The 9,586-nt window shown below is 33.9% G+C and overlaps 1 long non-coding RNA gene across 2 annotated transcripts; it reads right to left on the bottom strand.

The window, feature by feature from the left end:
* Window positions 1–798: 798 nt before the first annotated feature.
* On the bottom strand, window positions 799–7,672 carry LOC132606346 (uncharacterized). Of its 2 annotated transcripts, none has more exons than XR_009569697.1 (2): window positions 7,024–7,672; window positions 799–2,185 (listed from the first exon to the last, which is right to left on the bottom strand). It is a non-coding gene; the product is annotated as an uncharacterized LOC132606346 (long non-coding RNA). The 2 variants fall into 2 exon arrangements; XR_009569696.1 differs by lacking the exon at window positions 7,024–7,672 and adding an exon at window positions 3,430–7,017.
* Window positions 7,673–9,586: the final 1,914 nt, after the last annotated feature.

Below are 9,586 nucleotides of genomic sequence, written 5' to 3'. Positions count from 1 at the left end.
TGCTTTTTTAGCGTGTTAATAGCCTCTTCCAAAGGCATTCTATCTATGTCAGTTGTTGGGGTACCCTTGACTAAGGCAGTTCTATTCTGGTTGTTGTTTGGTGGCAGAGTCTCAGGCAAGTCTTCTTCTCTTAGAAGGTTTAGGGACGCTGCAGCAGCTTTTGATCGAGTAACTAGTGCCAGCGAATTGACCCCTGTCTATAAGAGAAAATAACTCAAAGGCTCCCAAGTTAGTGTTAGTTTAGGCACAAAATACAAAATATCACATTGTTCGCAGTTTATAGCACATAGATTCATATATCTTATTTTAACTCTTGATTGATTTACATTCCATGGGTATTTTGGTCGTTTTGTGTTTTTAGGGACATTGATTTTTTGGTAAGTGGTCTTCATGATTGATTTGCTTCTACCCATCCCGTATTAAGGGGGATTTTTAATTTTTTATGATAAAAGGATCGAGTCTTAAATAGACTGCCTACGTATCCCACCAAAGGGAAATCAGGTCCGACCTTAGTTCAGGAATACACTGAAAATGTTTTTTCCTATGCTACCCAAAACTTAATTTTCTACCCTAACCAGGCCTTATGTAGGCTTCCTACGTATCCCCAACGGGACATCAGGTCGGCGTAGTTCCGTTTACATAAAAGGGAAAGGGATATTCCTCTTAATTGAAAGCAGTAAAGGGATACTTAGATTTTTCTACCCAACCAATGCTAGGAAAATTGACCCGACTGACTTCGGTGGTAGAGGAATTTCTTGTGGATCATGGAAGGAGCACACGATGGCAACAGATTTGGGCTTTGCGCGTACACCTCAAAACTGCCCAAAGTCTCTAAGAGTTCTCGTTTGGACATTTCTATTGGCGCACCCCAATTGTGCGATCTTGTGCTGTTGAGAAAAACTGTGCATGAAAACGGAGGTTCCTTGAGCTGAGATTCGCGTGGGTCCCCGTAAGCTCCCTGCTTCAAATTGGGAATAAGCAAGTCGTCGTCTCCATAGGAAATGAAAGAAAAGTCTAGTCCTTGTTTGAGCAGCCAAGTGTAACAATGAAAAACTGCAAACAAGAACACTCCTTCTTTGGATTGATGCCATTATCAATCACATCAAGCTCTCACCAGGTGCTATGGTATCAAATCTCAATGAAGATCCTTCAAGAAGCAGTGTAGTATGAAGTTCCTCCTAGTTACTGTCCTTATAATCAAGTTTACACAATCAGTCATGTGGAATGTGTGTAACTGGACTAGGTAACTAAAGAAATCCTGTTAGTAGGATGAACATTCCTGTTAATACCACACACTAACAAGGATAACCTTAGTTATCCAACCAGGACTACAACAATCCTATGAAGCTGTTATCATGAGCCTTCTGTTTGTGTAACTCCAACTTGTGTCTTCACTTGTTTGCATGATCAGCTGCATGTGATCAGTCTTGTTCTCTATTTCTATATACCTTTGTTCTGAAATTAGGCAACATCATTTTATTGAGAATCTTCTTTGCACCTGTTCGAAGTCTCCATTTCCTATTAGCAAATCAACCTTTTGAGAGTGGAGCTAAATTAGTTTTGTGGGTTGTCTTCTTGGTTTTTCTTTTAGGCGGTGTCCGGGATGTGGGCTAATCAAGAGTTTAATAATATATATGATTTTCACGCAAAGCAGTTATATCAAATAAGTATTTAGACAGTATATAATTCATTTTCCAATACCTTGTTGCTCCGAGGCTACTAGCATATGAAGCAAAATTGTGTCATATGTAAAACAACTTTATTGTTTCACAAAAGCAAAAATCCCAATGCTTTTTATTAATAATATCTTCCGAAGTGGGATTACAATGCTTTCTAAAGTAAATAAAGGCAGAAATATCCATTTACAAAACAAAACACTGTTAGCTCCCCGCCCCCAGGAACAATAATTTATTTCACACAAGGCACAATGATGCTTCCAAATAGACAGTGGTGGGATGTAGTGCCTTCGGGTTTTTACACCATCTGAACATAGTATGGTGTCTGTCCTGTCCGATTCAGGTAAGTCTGAGATACCCAAATCGGTCTATGATCAGTATGCACATCAGTAAGGATTTGGCTCCGCTCTATACTAATTATTCTAGAGTGGTTTTCCAAGCAAATGACATAGGTTACTCACTAGGTATGGGTTCCCTAAGGCGGTGGGACGACCGCGTACTCACTCGACCTGTAGAGACCGCCAAAGAAAAATAGCAAAAGAGTTTTTTAGTGAGGGTATGACCGCAGCTCATCTCATGTCATCACCATTGGAAAAAAGTGTAAAATAAATGTCAGGAGTAGCGGAGTATGCATGCATGAATGACAATTATTTTGCCAGAATTTAAACACATAAACATTTTATATCAGTTAAATAGTTTATATCACACAAAAGTAAACAAGTTATTGGAACCCTTATGGTTAGAACCTTAAATTTTCCCAACGGAGTCGCCATCTGCAACGGTTTTATTTTATCCGATTCGGATTAATCGTACTGAGAAAAAGAAAAAAATATACTTCTACATGAATGGTGTTCTAAATGGGTATTGTTTTTAGAGTTGCCACCAACCAAACTTATAGGTAAGTTAGGAAAATCAATTGGAAAGGGTTATTTAAAACGGCTAAGTTTTAAAAGAAACCAATCTATACCAAAGTATGGGTAAGGGTTCTGGTGATCCCCCAAGAAAGGTATAAGTACCCCAGTATTAAAGATTTGTAAAATATAATTGACCTACGAATTCTAATAGTATGCCTTGCAGATATAAAATTATTTTTGATAAAAACTGCATTTGTTTATATTTTCGCAAATAAAGGTTAATCATTTATGCAAAAATACAACACTTTAAAAAAATAAAGTGGTAGAATTTTGCCAAAATTGGGCTTTTTGAGTTTCGGACTAGAACACCTAGATTAAAACCCGAAGGCGTTAACCTAAGTAGAACACTACGTAAGTCCACCCGAGATTAGAAAAAGATTTTTAGTTTAAGTTTTATAAAAATCATTTTTGGCATACTATTATTATCCATATTTTAAACATATTTTATATTTTTAGATTTTGTCTATTTAGTCTAAATTAGTCCAAAAATATTTTAAGTCCATTTTGTCCAAATTATCCATAGGTACGGTCTCAATTTGTCTAAATGTCCATAAAATTTATCAAGTCATTTTTGTCCAAAATCATGATTTGCATAGGTACGGTCTCAATTATCCATAGGTACGGTCTCAATTTGCATTTAAAGAATGTTCATTTTTTTATCCATAAGGCAGTCTTAGTCTCAAAAAATCATTTGCGCGTTATTATCAAAAAATTAATTTTTATAACTTAAAAATGGTTTTTGGCAACTCTAAATTCATGACAATTTTTAAAGGGTTCCAATAAACACATTTCATCAATTTTCTAAGTAAATAATATGAGGTAATAGGGGTTGGACCTACCAAGCCCAACAGAAATAAATGCAATTTTAAACTTATCCGCTCCAAATCTGCTCCAATTGCTCAGCCTATCCATGGTTTAGGTCGACTCGATCGATGGAGTTGGTGGGCCTCGATAGACCCACCAACAAATTGGGGAAGTCACAAAGATAGGTGTACAAAACATTAGTAAATAGCCGAGGTCAATTATTTAATTTACAAAGCCAAAAAATGAATTACAATGCTTTCAAGCCCATAATTATCATACTCATAAATAAAAGGACAGTTTATGTAAAAACGCACAGCATCGGCAAATTACTAAAATTATAGTGGCCCAGGATCAACCAGGATCAACTATATATTCAAGAGTAATTCCTCATTCTTTTTAAAATCTTTTGACAGCAATCTAGGTGTTAAGAAAGACATCCAAGCAAAACAAACAAGTTTTATTGATCAAAAAATTCCTCATAATCAAATTAAGGCAAATAATTCAAGTGAAAATTGAAGGTGCAAGCTACAAATCCTAACAAGACTCAAAAACAGGCTACTTGGTTTTTTCTAAAACCCACTCAAAGCTTCAAAACAAGACTCCATCATTCATTTTGAAAGAAAACTTTCACTAATCCAGTTTTAGAACCTAAGACTATCATATTTTTCTAAAAAAAAATGATTTGAAACGCTAAGTGCACTTTAAAACAATCAATATTCAATCAAATGACAAAAAAAGGTCGACTTCTCAACACTCAAGATTAAAACAGGCTAGGGAAAGCACATTTTGAGACTTAGAGATATATTAACTCAACAAACAAACAACCTCTATCCTATAATCTACTCAACCAATTTCTTAATTATTAAAATAGCCAAACAAGATCAAAAAATGCATAAAATTGCCATGGACTAGTGACAGATTCACAAGAACTAATTGTATCCTATCAAAAACTAACAAGAATGACTAAACTATACTTAAATCTATCAGTGTCAATAAAACAGTGTCAAAGCTCCAACATAAACTATTCTTTTTCTCATTTTTATCAAACTTAGCTAACCCAAGATCACTTAACATCATCTAAATCAAGCTTTTAATTCATTTTACAGTTTCAAATGACATCAAACTCACATAATATCCACTTAATCATCAAAAGAGGACTAAGTTAGCACATAATTATTTTTAACTAACACAAGCATCATAATAAATACATAATCATAACTAGAATGAAACAAAGGATAGACTAAGAGGTTACCTTTTAATGGGGCAACCTAAAGATCAAAAGGAAGGATTGAATCCACCAAATTCAAGCACCAACACTTCACAAAATCTTTGAAAACCCCTTTATCTTTTTAAATTTTTAAATAATACAAAAATCCAACTAAAAAATTTGTACCCTAATTAGAATAAGACAAAAGAATTTCAACAAATTTGTACTATGATAGTACGCATGATCATACCTTTTCCCCCCAAGACCCTTAATTTTCAAAAGACCTTATCCATAATTCCAAAAATCAAATTAGACAAAAAATCCAACTAACAAATTTGTAACCCAATTAGAATAAGACAAAAGAATTTCAACAAATTCGTACAAGGATAGTACACATGGCAGCAATAATCATGCAAATAGTACCAACAAAGGTACAAATGAATCAAATTGTACCATACAAGATAAAAAATGACCCCTCCTTTTGTATAATAAAACATGTGTCAGAGATATATATATTGGTTTAAAATACTAATAATAATAATTATTTGGACCAATAAAAACCATAATTTGTAGAATTAAAATGCGAGCTTTAAAACGAGCCCATTATTGACATAGTTCCGAGCAATATTTCAAATATGTAAAAATGCGATTAAAATGAGCCGTAATTCACACGTCGTTCTTAATTAACAATTTCCCGAATTAGACAGAATAGGATGAAAGTAAATAACTCATATTTCTCGTAGTCGTCAATTTTCAGGAAGTAACAATTAAACGTCATTTTGCAATTTTCTCGAGATTTTTAAATTTTAATTTTTAAAGGGTGTATCCCTACTCCGTCTTGACTCGGGAAATTTGAAAAATTAAAATACGCATCTTATGAGGTGAAAAGTAGGTGTCAACATGCACATCATTACATTTTATCCTGCATCATCATATGGCTCTTTATTTCTGATTTGGTATGGTTCGCTTGTACCATTGTTGTGGCATAGATCTGATTTTGGACTGGACCAGATTGTAGATTAGCAACTCTACCCAGGTTCTGAACTTGGATTTGTGATTATCGATTTGAGATTATTGAGACTCGACAGACTTGTGGTTTAGAAGCTTCACCTAGGCTTATTACTTCGAAAGTGAGTTTATGTATGACGTATGTGTGGACGGAAGTCCTTGTTTATTACGATATTGTGATTTGTGAGTATGCTTGATTGCTGATCTGCCTACTTGTTGATTTCTTTCCTCATATATGTGAACTAATTTTTGTCAGCCTATGATACCTACCACTACTTGTTGTTTGTACTGATTCTACTCTTCCTGTACTCTTCTTTGGGTGCAGAGTTTGTTAACAATCCCAGTTCCCGTCCTCGAGAGTGATCCGAGTTTACTTGACAGAGATTCTAGGGTGAGCTTTTGGGCTAGAGCTGCAACCTAAAAACTCTTATTTGTATTTAACTGTCTACTTTGTATTTCTGAGACAATATTAATATTTGAGATTTGTCCTTCTTATCAGACTTGTATCTATGTAATAGTGGCTCTTGTACTAGTCCAAATCAGATTTTGGGGTTACTAATACTTCCGCACTTATTATTTGTATAATTTGAATATGTTAGCTAAATCATTGTTTATTTCCGCATAATTCTTATAAATGACTAAAATGATTTGGGAATAGTTCGCCTACCTGGGGACAGTGTAGTTGTCATCACGATTCACGAATTAGGTCGTGACACTTCACCTCATCCCTTATAACTTGATTAATTTAGACATGTTTCCCTAAGTGTATAAACAACATTTTTAATAAACTTAGTTAAGTCAAGAAAGATACATGCTTGGACAGTGCAATTAACTAGGCATATTTAACACCCAGAACTCCAAATCTATTCACCCTCACACATACTTAGTCATTTATCTAATTTTGAGCAAAAACACTGCGACTACCAACATAATAACTGAATTGAATTCCAACAAATCCATCCCATTCAACAGAGTATCCTAATGTAAACCTCCTCTAATAAACAAAAACTAACAGGTCACAACCAAATAATTCATGCTAATCAACTGGAATACTAACATATGATCAAGTAAGTTAGTATGCAAACAGATATTAGAGATGCTAAGAATCTCTTTAAGCACATGGTAGAACATTAGTTCAGTCAAACATGTTAATGGACTAGCAATCTTCTACGCAAATCACATGTCAGTTGATTAAGTTAAGCAAAATCTACAGGCACATTACCAAACTAAACTAATCTAGATAACACAGAACTAATCTAAGCTAAACATGTATTAACTTACTTAAGGAAATACTAAACTAAACTAAGCATACATACATAGCTAACTAATCATGACTAACAAACACAAATCATATAATCACATAGCAAAGCAAAATAAAGAACTGCTAAAAAATAAATAAAGGAGAGAAAATTACCTTTGTTGTGTGCAGCCAAATGTCGAGATTGGACTTGGAGATTTCCTTGCTCCTTACCAAACGAACTCAGCCACAAACAAGGAGAAATAAATTAAACTGTTACTCGACAAAGACTAAGGAAATTCAACTAAGTGTCCAATTCAAATGTCGGTCACTCATTAAAACCCCAATATCGAGTTTTTGTATGAATATGTATGATATTCTGCGTGTGTATTGTGAAGAGTTAGGGTTCTTTAAATAGAACCCTAAAAATCTAAAAACCCTAACCCAATTCGATGTGGGACTAAATGGTTTTTTGAGAGAATTCATCTTGAATCAGTGTATTTCAACAAAAGCCAATAGAAATCGAAGCTTTTTCCAAGCAAAAAGACAAAATCCATTTAAGGATTTGCAGAAGAGAGAGAGAGGGTGGAGTTTACCTCTTTCCTTAGCTGATATGTTGTGGTGATGGTGTAAGATTAATTGCTCTTGCCCAAAATGGACGAGCAAGACTGAACTTCACAGGCTTGACCCACGCCTTTGCCATTTCCGGCAACGACAACGAAGACAGAGGAAAGAATCTTCTATGCGGCTAGGGTTTTTACCCCTTTCTTGAAATGAGGGTGTGTGTGAGTATTTTGGCTAAAAGAAAGGGCGATGGGCTAGGTCCGGTCGGAATTTGGACTGGGCCTGGTCCTTTAGACTAAGGAGGGAAATAACCCATATATACACGTGTTATACGCGATACACACACATATACACCTGTATGCACATGTATATATGTGGAGGGGTAAAACGTGCAATTCATCTAATAGCCAAGATTGAAAAAAAAAAAAAAAAAAGACGTTCGATTGAACATTTCAAATACAGCCGGATTAATGTTAATTAACCAATTAACCCTTAACGAATTTGGTCAAATGCATAAATTGACTAATTATTGCAATAATGACCTTAATTAATACATAGTAATTAAGTGGCTATTTCTTATTATGGCCGTAATTAACACGTAACAATTAATTTCAAATGTAACCACAATTAATCAAATGGTTAATTGTAATCAATTTGAATAACAAAAATGCGAATGCAATTTGCAATTGAGAAGTAAAATGATTATTTCATTTAATTAATCAATTTTCTTGAATTAACATGAGTAAAATATTTGTCAATTTTGACACTTGATAATTTAAACATTTAATTGAATAATTGTTTTGAGTTATTTTCTGATTAGTCTCGACAAATACTCTTAACATTAATAGTAAAAATATGTAAATTACTTTTAATGACCTACAATATATATTTGCACTCATTTTTCCAAATGAAAATGGCAAAATATTATCGACATAATTTTGTAAAATCATTTTGGTTTATAAAATACGTATTTCACTCCGTTTGAGATCCAAGAACTATGGGCAATTAAATAAATTATTGGAGGTAAAAAAAATTAGGTGTCAACACTTATAAAAAAAAAAAAAGTAACATAAAAGTAGTTCTTAATGTAATGCCAGAAAAAAGATTAAGGGTGCAATCGAGTCTCTACGAGCCACTCCTTTCCAAATTCCAGTGAACAAGTTTGAGGGTATAACCAAGGCCCTTCCTCCATATCCATATTTCTAATTAAACATGGTCAGGTAAAGATCATGTTTAGTTCCGACCCTCTAGGTAGCTGGAATGAACAAGTATATCAAGGCAGCATATTAACACAATTTGATATACCAACACTCAATGGAGATAGAAGAACGGAGACACGGGTATTTAGAATAAGGATACTATATCATACAATGAGTAAACAACGATCCAAACAAAAAAAAAAAAAAAAAGGTTAAGAAATTTAGAAAAACACAAAGCACATAAAACCATTATGTGCAGAATAAATAAAAAAGACAATCTTCAAGAAATTATACTTGTGAAAAATGAGTTGTTGATCAAGTTCAAGGCTTGGTTGAAGGGGATATTACCGTCGAATTGTTGTGTAACGAATAAGCCGTAGAATATCTTATTTATTACTAGGTTTAATTAAGTAGGGTTATTATGGTATATAACTTTTTTTACTAACGGTATTATTGCCAAGACAAAAATTAAAAATTGCTTCTGCTTCTGCTTTTGGGGAAAAGCTATATTTTTTAGCTTCTGAAAAACTGTTTCTGCTACTCCCCAAAAGTACTTATTTTTCTCCAAAAGCTTGGCCAAACACCTCATGTTTTTAAATATGACTACTTGTTGGAAAAAATAAGCTTGGCCAAACAGGCTATAAGAAATAAATGAAAATTTTGAAAATTATAGTCTAAACCAAATTATAGAAATTTGTGCGGTTAGAAATCATTTTGTTAAGGCTAAAAAGGTGACTTTAAAGTTGAATTTCTACTGAATATAGAAAAGTGTCATTTTTTGCCTTTTCGGGCAAAGTTAGGACTACATAGAAACTATGCCATGTCCGGCATAGTTCTGTAGAAATTAAGTTATCTACATTACTTACACCGGACAAGGCATAGTCTCTATGTAACTTTGCCCGAAAAGACATAGTAGTTTCTATAAAACTTTGCCTTGCAAAATTATTTTATTTCTCGATTCTGGGGATCGAACCCAG

This window comes from Lycium barbarum, chromosome 8 (genome assembly GCF_019175385.1).
Source record: "Lycium barbarum isolate Lr01 chromosome 8, ASM1917538v2, whole genome shotgun sequence".
In the NCBI taxonomy this organism is placed as follows: domain Eukaryota; kingdom Viridiplantae; phylum Streptophyta; class Magnoliopsida; order Solanales; family Solanaceae; genus Lycium; species Lycium barbarum.
Note: the sequence above shows the minus strand (reverse complement) of the source record. Positions and strands in the feature narration are given on the sequence as shown.